Raw genomic sequence first — 9,122 nt, forward strand, 5'->3', positions numbered from 1 at the left:
AATCAACAAGTATCTAACAATACTTACAATCAGCAAAGACCTAATTTTCAAAACAAACCACAAACCGATGATAAAAAGCCGAATTTAGAAGATATGATGACGAAGCTAGTTGAAACTCAAACGCAGTTTTTAACATCTCAAAAATAAACAAATGAATAAAATACTCAAGCATTTAGAAATCAACAAGCTTCTATTCAAAACTTGGAACAAGAAGTAAGTAACCTAGCAAGGTTAATAGGTGAAAGAAAACCGGGAAGGTTACCTAGTGATACAAAAGCTAACCCCCGAAATGAAACAGCTAAAGCCATTACCACAAGAAGTGGTACAACACTTAAACCACCTAAAATACCTATAACTTCTGATGAAGCTATTCCTACTCCACAAGAACCACAACCTGAACAAGATAAGGAAAAAGAACCGGTAGTTGAAAAGGTTAATGAAGATAACACAGTTAAGGATAAACCTTATGTTAAACCATACCAACCACCACTTCCTTACCCGAGTAAAATGAAGAAAGAGAAACTTGAAGCCGAGCAATCCAAATTCTTGGATATGTTTAAACAGATAAATGTAAATCTTCCTTTCATTGATGTGATTTCAGGAATGCCTAGATATGCTAAATTCTTGAAAGATCTAATCTCAAATAGAAAGAAAATGGAAGAACTCTCAGCTGTTACTATGAATGCTAATTGTTCAGCAGTGCTGTTGAATAAAATACCAGAAAAACTATCTGATCCAGGAAGTTTCACAATTCCATATTTTCTGGGTAGTCTTAGTTCAATAGAAGCATTATCAGACTTAGGTGCTAGTATAAATCTAATGCCGTATTCACTATACGCTAAACTAGACCTTGGAGAATTGAAACCAACAAGAATAAGCATACAACTAGCCGATAGATCAATAAAATATCCTAGAGGGATAATGGAGAACATGCTAGTTAAAGTTGGTACTTTAGTATTTCCAGTAGATTTTGTTGTTCTGGACATGGAAGAAGATTCTCAAGTTCCTCTCATATTAGGAAGACCATTCTTAAACACGGCTAAAGCAATGATAGACGTGTTTGGTAAAAAACTGACCCTAAGTATAGAGGATGAGAGTGTTACCTTTTCAGTTGATAGAGCAATGCAACAACCGCAATCTGCAGATGATACACGTTATTATATTCAAACTATAGATTCACATGCAGAATTGTTAGAAGAATTTCTAGAATTACAAGGAACAGGAGAATGTTCTTTAGGAGAAGGTACTGAACAAATTGATGAAGCTGAAATGTTAGCTACACTAATAGCTAATGGATATGAACCAACAACAGAAGAAATTCAAATGCTAAAAGAAGAAGACAGATATCGATATAAATCATCGATATAAGAACCTCCGAAATTAGAGTTAAAGCCACTTCCAAACCATTTGGAATACGCTTATTTACATGGTGAATCTGAATTACCTGTAATACTATCGTCTTCTCTTAATGAAAATGAGAAATCACAACTCATTTCTGTGTTGAAAGCTCATAAACCAGCCATTGCATTGAAGATTCATGATATTAAAGGAATAAGTCCTTCGTATTGCACACATAAAATCCTTATGGAAGAAGGTCATAAAACGTATGTGCAACGCCAACGAAGACTAAATCCTAATATGTAAGATGTAGTTAAGAAATAAATTATTAAACTGCTAGATGCAGGTTTAATATATCCAATTTTTGATAGTCCATGGGTAAGCCCAGTTCAATGCGTGCCTAAAAAGGGTGGCATGACTGTCATTACAAATGAGAAAAATGAGCTTATTTCTACTAGAACTGTAACAGGATGGTGTGTATGTATTGATTATAGAAAATTAAATGACGCCACCAGAAAAGATCACTTTCCCTTACCTTTCATTGATCAAATGTTGGAAAGATTAGCCGGAAATAGTTACTATTGTTTTCTAGATGGATTTTCCGGATATTTTCAAATTCCAATAGCACCCGAGGACCAAGAGAAAACCACGTTCACGTGCCCTTATGGTACTTTTGCTTACAAACGCATGCCATTTGGACTTTGCAACGCCCCTGCAACCTTTCAAAGGTGTATGATGGCGATTTTTCATGACATGATAGAAGAATGCATGGAAGTTTTCATGGATGACTTTTCAGTCTTCAGTGATACATTTGAAACATGTCTAGCTAATCTTAAACGAATGCTTATTAGATGCGAACAATCAAATCTAGTACTTAATTGGGAGAAATGCCATTTCATGGTTAAAGAAGGCATCGTTCTTGGACATAAAATTTCAAAAGAAGGAATTGAAGTGGATAGAGCTAAAGTAGATGTAATTGCTAAACTTTCACATCCAACCAATGTTAGAGGAGTTAGGATTTTTCTAGGGCATGCCGGTTTTTACCGACGTTTCATAAAAGATTTTTCTAAAATTATCACTCCTATGAATAAACTCCTAGAAAAGGATGCTCCATTCATCTTTTCAGATGAATGTATCAAATCTTTTAATATTCTTAAAGAGAAACTCACTAATGCGCCAATCATGATAACACCAAATTGGAATCTACCGTTTGAACTAATGTGCGATGCAAGTGATTTTGCAATGGGAGCCATTTTAGGACAAAGGATTGAAAAACGATTTCAACCTATATATTATGCTAGTAAGACGTTACAAGGAGCACAAACAAATTATACAACTACTGAAAAAGAACTCCTTGCTATTGTCTTTGCTTTTAACAAATTTCGATCATATCTCGTTCTAGCTAAAACGGTGGTCTATACCGACCATTCTGCTCTTAGATACCTATTTTCGAAACAAGATGCTAAACCAAGATTAATCTGTTAGATCTTACTCTTACAAGAGTTCGATATTGAAATCCGAGATAAAAAAGGAGCAGAAAATCTCGCCGCTGATCATCTTTCTCTTCTTGAAAATCCCGAATTAGAAGTTCTAAATGAATCGGCCATACAAGACAACTTTCCTGATGAACATCTATTGAAGATAGATTATAATGAAATTCCATGGTTTGTAGACTATGCAAACTACTTAGTTTGTAGATACCTTGAAAAAGGATTATCATACCAAAAACGAAAGAAATTCTTCAGTGATATAAAGCACTATTTCTGGGAAGATCCACATTTGTTTAAAAGTTGTCCCGATGGAATAATACGCCGATGTGTATTTGGAAATGAAGCTAGTAAAATCTTAAACCATTGTCACACAGGACCAACAGGAGGGCATTATGGGCCTCAATTAACAGCAAGAAAAGTTTATGAAGCTGGATTCTATTGGCCTATAATTTACAAAGACGCACACCTGCTTTGCAAATCCTGTGATGCTTGTCAAAGGGCCGGAAAAATAAGTTAACATGATGAAATGCCACAAAATGTCATTCAAGTATGTGAAGTATTTGACATTTGGGGTATTGACTTTATGGGTCCATTTCCAAAATCTCATAATAATCTCTACATTCTCGTTGCCATTGATTATGTATCTAAATGGGCGGAAGCACAAGCTCTCCCAACTAATGATGCACGAGTTGTAGTCAACTTTTTAAAACGTCTTTTTGCAAGGTTTGGAACACCGAAAGCTTTAATAAGTGATCGGGGTACTCATTTCTGTAATAATCAACTTGAGAAAGTTCTTAAAAGATATGGAGTAACTCATAAAATCTCCACTGCTTATCATCCACAAACAAGTGGACAAGTTGAAAATACCAACCGAGCTTTAAAACGTATTCTAGAGAAAACCGTAGGATCAAATCCGAATGAATGGTCCATTAAATTGGAGGATGCACTCTGGGCTTTTAGAACAGCCTACAAAACTCCAATTGGAACCATACCTTTTAGACTCGTTTACGGAAAAGCATGTCATCTTCCAGTAGAAATTGAACACAAAGCATTTTGGGCTTTGAAGACATGTAATCTTGATTTACATGAAGCCGGACGTCTACGATTAAGTCAACTAAACGAATTAGAAGAATTAAGACATGAAGCATACGAAAATTCGTTAATCTATAAGGAAAGAACAAAGAAATGGCATGATAAAAGAATCAGAAGTTCAAAAGAATTTAAAGAAGGAGACATAGTTCTTTTCAATTCACGATTCAAGCTATTTCCTGGAAAATTGAAATCAAGATGGTCTGGACCATTCATAGTCAAAAGAGTTTTCCCATACGGAACGATAGAATTAATAAATTCAAATGGGATTGAATTTAAAATTAATGGTCACAGAGTTAAACATTACATAGATAGTTCGATGGAAGTCAACAACGAAGTTAATCACAATTTCGATACCACAGCTAACTAAGTGTGGGGAGAATCAAGTCTTTAAAGGATAATATGTATTTCTATTAGAGTTAGATTGTCTGTTTTAGTGTAGTTCTCGAAAATGGAACCCGAATGGTCTTTCCCTAGCAGACCCTAAAGAACTAGTCTTCTCCCCCCATTCTGATTTTTTATTTTTTTTTAGGAAATGAAGACTGCCTGTGAACTAAACAATGGTCTAATGCTACACGCTTTGATCACTAAACGTAATAATGACACACTACCGAGTGAAATAGTATCAGTAATCAGAGAAAGATTGGACGGAGTAAGAAAAGAATCCAGATGCGAAGATAATAAGTTACAATTTGGTAAAGGAAAATCAAAATCCGCAGCGAAAAGAAGAGCACGACACCTTGAAAGATGTCACAAATGCGGAAAATGGTCACATGGAGGTAAATGTTCAAATAATCAAACCTATTCAAATACCGAATTTGTTATTTTATGCAGAGACGGACCGTTCATATGTTTAGAAGAAAAAACACTGAATGCTCGAGGTTACGCCTATGTAGCCATGGAAAACCAATTAAACCGACTATCTTATAAATGGGATAGATCGTATAACTAAGAATACTATCTCACAGGTAAGTCTGTACAGTTTTTTGTTTTTATTTTTATTTTTATTTTTAACCTTTTGATAATAACCGCTAATTTGTTCGATATAAAGTATTAAATTGGTATTGAATAAAATTAGGTTTGGCGACCGAAATTATTGATATCATACAAAAATTTATTACATCACTGCGAAATTTAACGTTTATTCTTAAAGTATAAATATCTTTAATCAATCAACTTAAAATATTTCAAAAATTCGTCATGAGTTAAATTAGGTCATGGAACCGAAATTACTTTACCGAAAAGAGGGGCGCATGTTTTTGATAATATTTGATTGATTAAAGTGGGATAAAAGCCAAAAAGATTTTTAATTTTATTTTTACAATGTTTTAAAATTAATATATAAAAATTAAAATAATATTGTAAACTTTTTAAAATTAATATATTTAAAATTGTAAATATTTGAAAAATTAATCTTTTTAATATAAGTTTGAATGTTTAAAAACAAAAATATAATATAAGTTTGGTGTGAATTTTTAATTTTTATTATATGAATTTTGAATTTTATGTATTTTTAATTTAAGTTGGTGTGAATTTAAAAACAAAAATTTACTTTATCTCATTAAGTTAAAAATATGATTTTTAAAATTCGTCGTAAGTTGAAGACTAGGTCGTTGAACCGAAATTACTTTACCCGAGGGAGGGACGATGAAATGTCCCGTTCTTATTGATTAAAAACGTTCCATATTAATTGATTTCGTTGCGAGGTTTTGACCTCTATATGAGACGTTTTTCAAAGACTGCATTCATTTTAAAACAAACCATAACCTTTATTTCATCAATAAAGGTTTAAAAAGCTTTACGTAGATTATCAAATAATGATAATCTAAAATATCCTGTTTACACACGACCATTACATAATGGTTTACAATACAAATATGTTACAACAAAATAAGTTTCTTGAATGCAGTTTTTACACAATATCATACAAGCATGGACTCCAAATCTCGTCCTTATTTAAGTATGCGACAGCGGAAGCTCTTAATAATCACCTGAGAATAAACATGCTTAAAACGTCAACAAAAATGTTGGTGAGTTATAGGTTTAACCTATATATATCAAATCATAATAATAGACCACAAGATTTCATATTTCAATACACATCCCATACATAGAGATAAAAATCATTCATATGGTGAACACCTGGTAACCGACATTAACAAGATGCATATATAAGAATATCCCCATCATTCCGGGACACCCTTCGGATATGATATAAATTTCGAAGTACTAAAGCATCCGGTACTTTGGATGGGGTTTGTTAGGCCCAATAGATCGATCTTTAGGATTCGCGTCAATTAGGGTGTCTGTTCCCTAATTCTTAGATTACCAGACTTAATAAAAAGGGGCATATTCGATTTCGATAATTCAACCATAGAATGTAGTTTCATGTACTTGTGTCTATTTTGTAAATCATTTATAAAACCTGCATGTATTCTCATCCCAAAAATATTAGATTTTAAAAGTGGGACTATAACTCACTTTCACAGATTTTTACTTCGTCGGGAAGTAAGACTTGGCCACTGGTTGATTCACGAACCTATAACAATATATACATATATATCAAAGTATGTTCAAAATATATTTACAACACTTTTAATATATTTTGATGTTTTAAGTTTATTAAGTTAGCTGTCCTCGTTAGTAACCTACAACTAGTTGTCCACAGTTAGATGTACAGAAATAAATCGATAAATATTATCTTGAATCAATCCACGACCCAGTGTATACGTATCTCAGTATTGATCATAACTCAAACTATATATATTTTGGAATCAACCTCAACCCTGTATAGCTAACTCTAACATTCACATACAGAGTGTCTATAGTTGTTCCGAAATATATATAGATGTGTCGACATGATAGGTCGAAACCTTGTATACGTGTCTATGGTATCTCAAGATTACATAATATACAATACAAGTTGATTAAGTTATGGTTGGAATAGATTTGTTACCAATTTTTACGTAGCTAAAATGAGAAAAATTATCCAATCTTGTTTTACCCATAACTTCTTCATTTAAATCCGTTTTATGTGAATCAAATTGCTATGGTTTCATATTGAACTCTATTTTATGAATCTAAACAGAAATGTATAGGTTTATAGTCGGAAAAATAAGTTACAAGTCATTTTTGTAAAGGTAGTCATTTCAGTCGAAAGAACGACGTCTAGATGACCATTTTAGAAAACATACTTCCACTTTGAGTTTAACCATAATGTTTGGATATAGTTTCATGTTCATAATAAAAATTATTTTCTCAGAATAACAACTTTTAAATCAAAGTTTATCATAGTTTTTAATTAACTAACCCAAAACAGCCCGCGGTGTTACTACGACGGCGTAAATCCGGTTTTACGGTGTTTTTCGTGTTTTCAAGTTTTAAATCATTAAGTTAGCATATCATATAGATATAGAACATGTGTTTATTTGATTTTAAAAGTCAAGTTATAAGGATTAACTTTTGTTTGCGAACAAGTTTAGAATTAACTAAACTATGTTCTAGTGATTAGAAGTTTAAACCTTCGAATAAGATAGCTTTATATGTATGAATCGAATGATGTTATGAACATCATTACTACCTTAAGTTTCTTGGATAAACCTACTGGAAAATAGAAAAATGGATCTAGCTTCAACAGATCCTTGGATGGCTCGAAGTTCTTGAAGCAGAATCATGACACGAAAACAAGTTCAAGTAAGATCATCACTTGAAATAAGATTGTTATAGTTATAGAAATTGAACCAAAGTTTGAATATGATTATTACCTTGTATTAGAATGATAACCTACTGTAAGAAACAAAGATTTCTTGAGGTTGGATGATCACCTTACAAGATTGGAAGTGAGCTAGCAAATTTGAAAGTATTCTTGATTTTATGTAACTAGAACTTGTAGAATATATGAAGAACACTTAGAACTTGAAGATAGAACTTGAGAGCGATCAATTAGATGAAGAAAATTGAAGAATGAAAGTGTTTGTAGGTGTTTTTGGTCGTTGGTGTATGGATTAGATATAAAGGATATGTAATTTTGTTTTCATGTAAATAAGTCATGAATGATTACTCATATTTTTGTAATTTTATGAGATATTTCATGCTAGTTGCCAAATGATGGTTCCCACATGTGTTAGGTGACTCACATGGGCTGCTAAGATCTGATCATTGGAGTGTATATACCAATAGTACATACATCTAAAAGCTGTGTATTGTACGAGTACGAATACGGGTGCATACGAGTAGAATTGTTGATGAAACTGAACGAGGATGTAATTGTAAACATTTTTGTTAAGTAGAAGTATTTTGATAAGTGTATTGAAGTCTTTCAAAAAGTGTATAAATACATATTAAAACACTACATGTATATACATTTTAACTGAGTCGTTAAGTCATCGTTAGTCGTTACATGTAAGTGTTGTTTTGAAACCTTTAGGTTAACGATCTTGTTAAATGTTGTTAACCCAATGTTTATAATATCAAATGAGATTTTAAATTATTATATTATCATGATATTATCATGTATGAAAATCTCTTAATATAATATATATACATTAAATGTCTTTACAACGATAATCGTTACATATATGTCTCGTTTAAAAATCATTAAGTTAGTAGTCTTGTTTTTACATATGTAGTTCATTGTTAATATACTTAATGATATGTTTACTTATCATAGTATCATGTTAACTATATATATATCCATATATATGTCATCATATAGTTTTTACAAGTTTTAACGTTCGTGAATCACCGGTCAACTTGGGTGGTCAATTGTCTATATGAAACATATTTTAATTAATCAAGTCTTAACAAATTTGATTTCTTAACATGTTGGAAACTTTTAATCATGTAAATATCAATCTCAATTAATATATATAAACATGGAAAAGTTCGGGTCACTACAGTACCTACCCGTTAAATAAATTTCGTCCCGAAATTTTAAGCTGTTGAAGGTGTTGACGAATCTTCTGGAAATAGATGCGGGTATTTCTTCTTCGTCTGATCTTCACGCTCCCAGGTTAACTCGGGTCCTCTACGAGCATTCCATCGAACCTTAACAATTGGTATCTTGTTTTGCTTAAGTCTTTTAACCTCACGATCCATTATTTCGACGGGTTCTTCGATGAATTGAAGTTTTTCGTTGATTTGGATTTCATCTAACAGAATAGTGAGATCTTCTTTAGCAAAACATTTCTTCAAATTCGAGACGTG

The sequence above is a fragment of the Rutidosis leptorrhynchoides genome, chromosome 11 (genome assembly GCF_046630445.1).
Source record: "Rutidosis leptorrhynchoides isolate AG116_Rl617_1_P2 chromosome 11, CSIRO_AGI_Rlap_v1, whole genome shotgun sequence".
Taxonomy (NCBI): domain Eukaryota; kingdom Viridiplantae; phylum Streptophyta; class Magnoliopsida; order Asterales; family Asteraceae; genus Rutidosis; species Rutidosis leptorrhynchoides.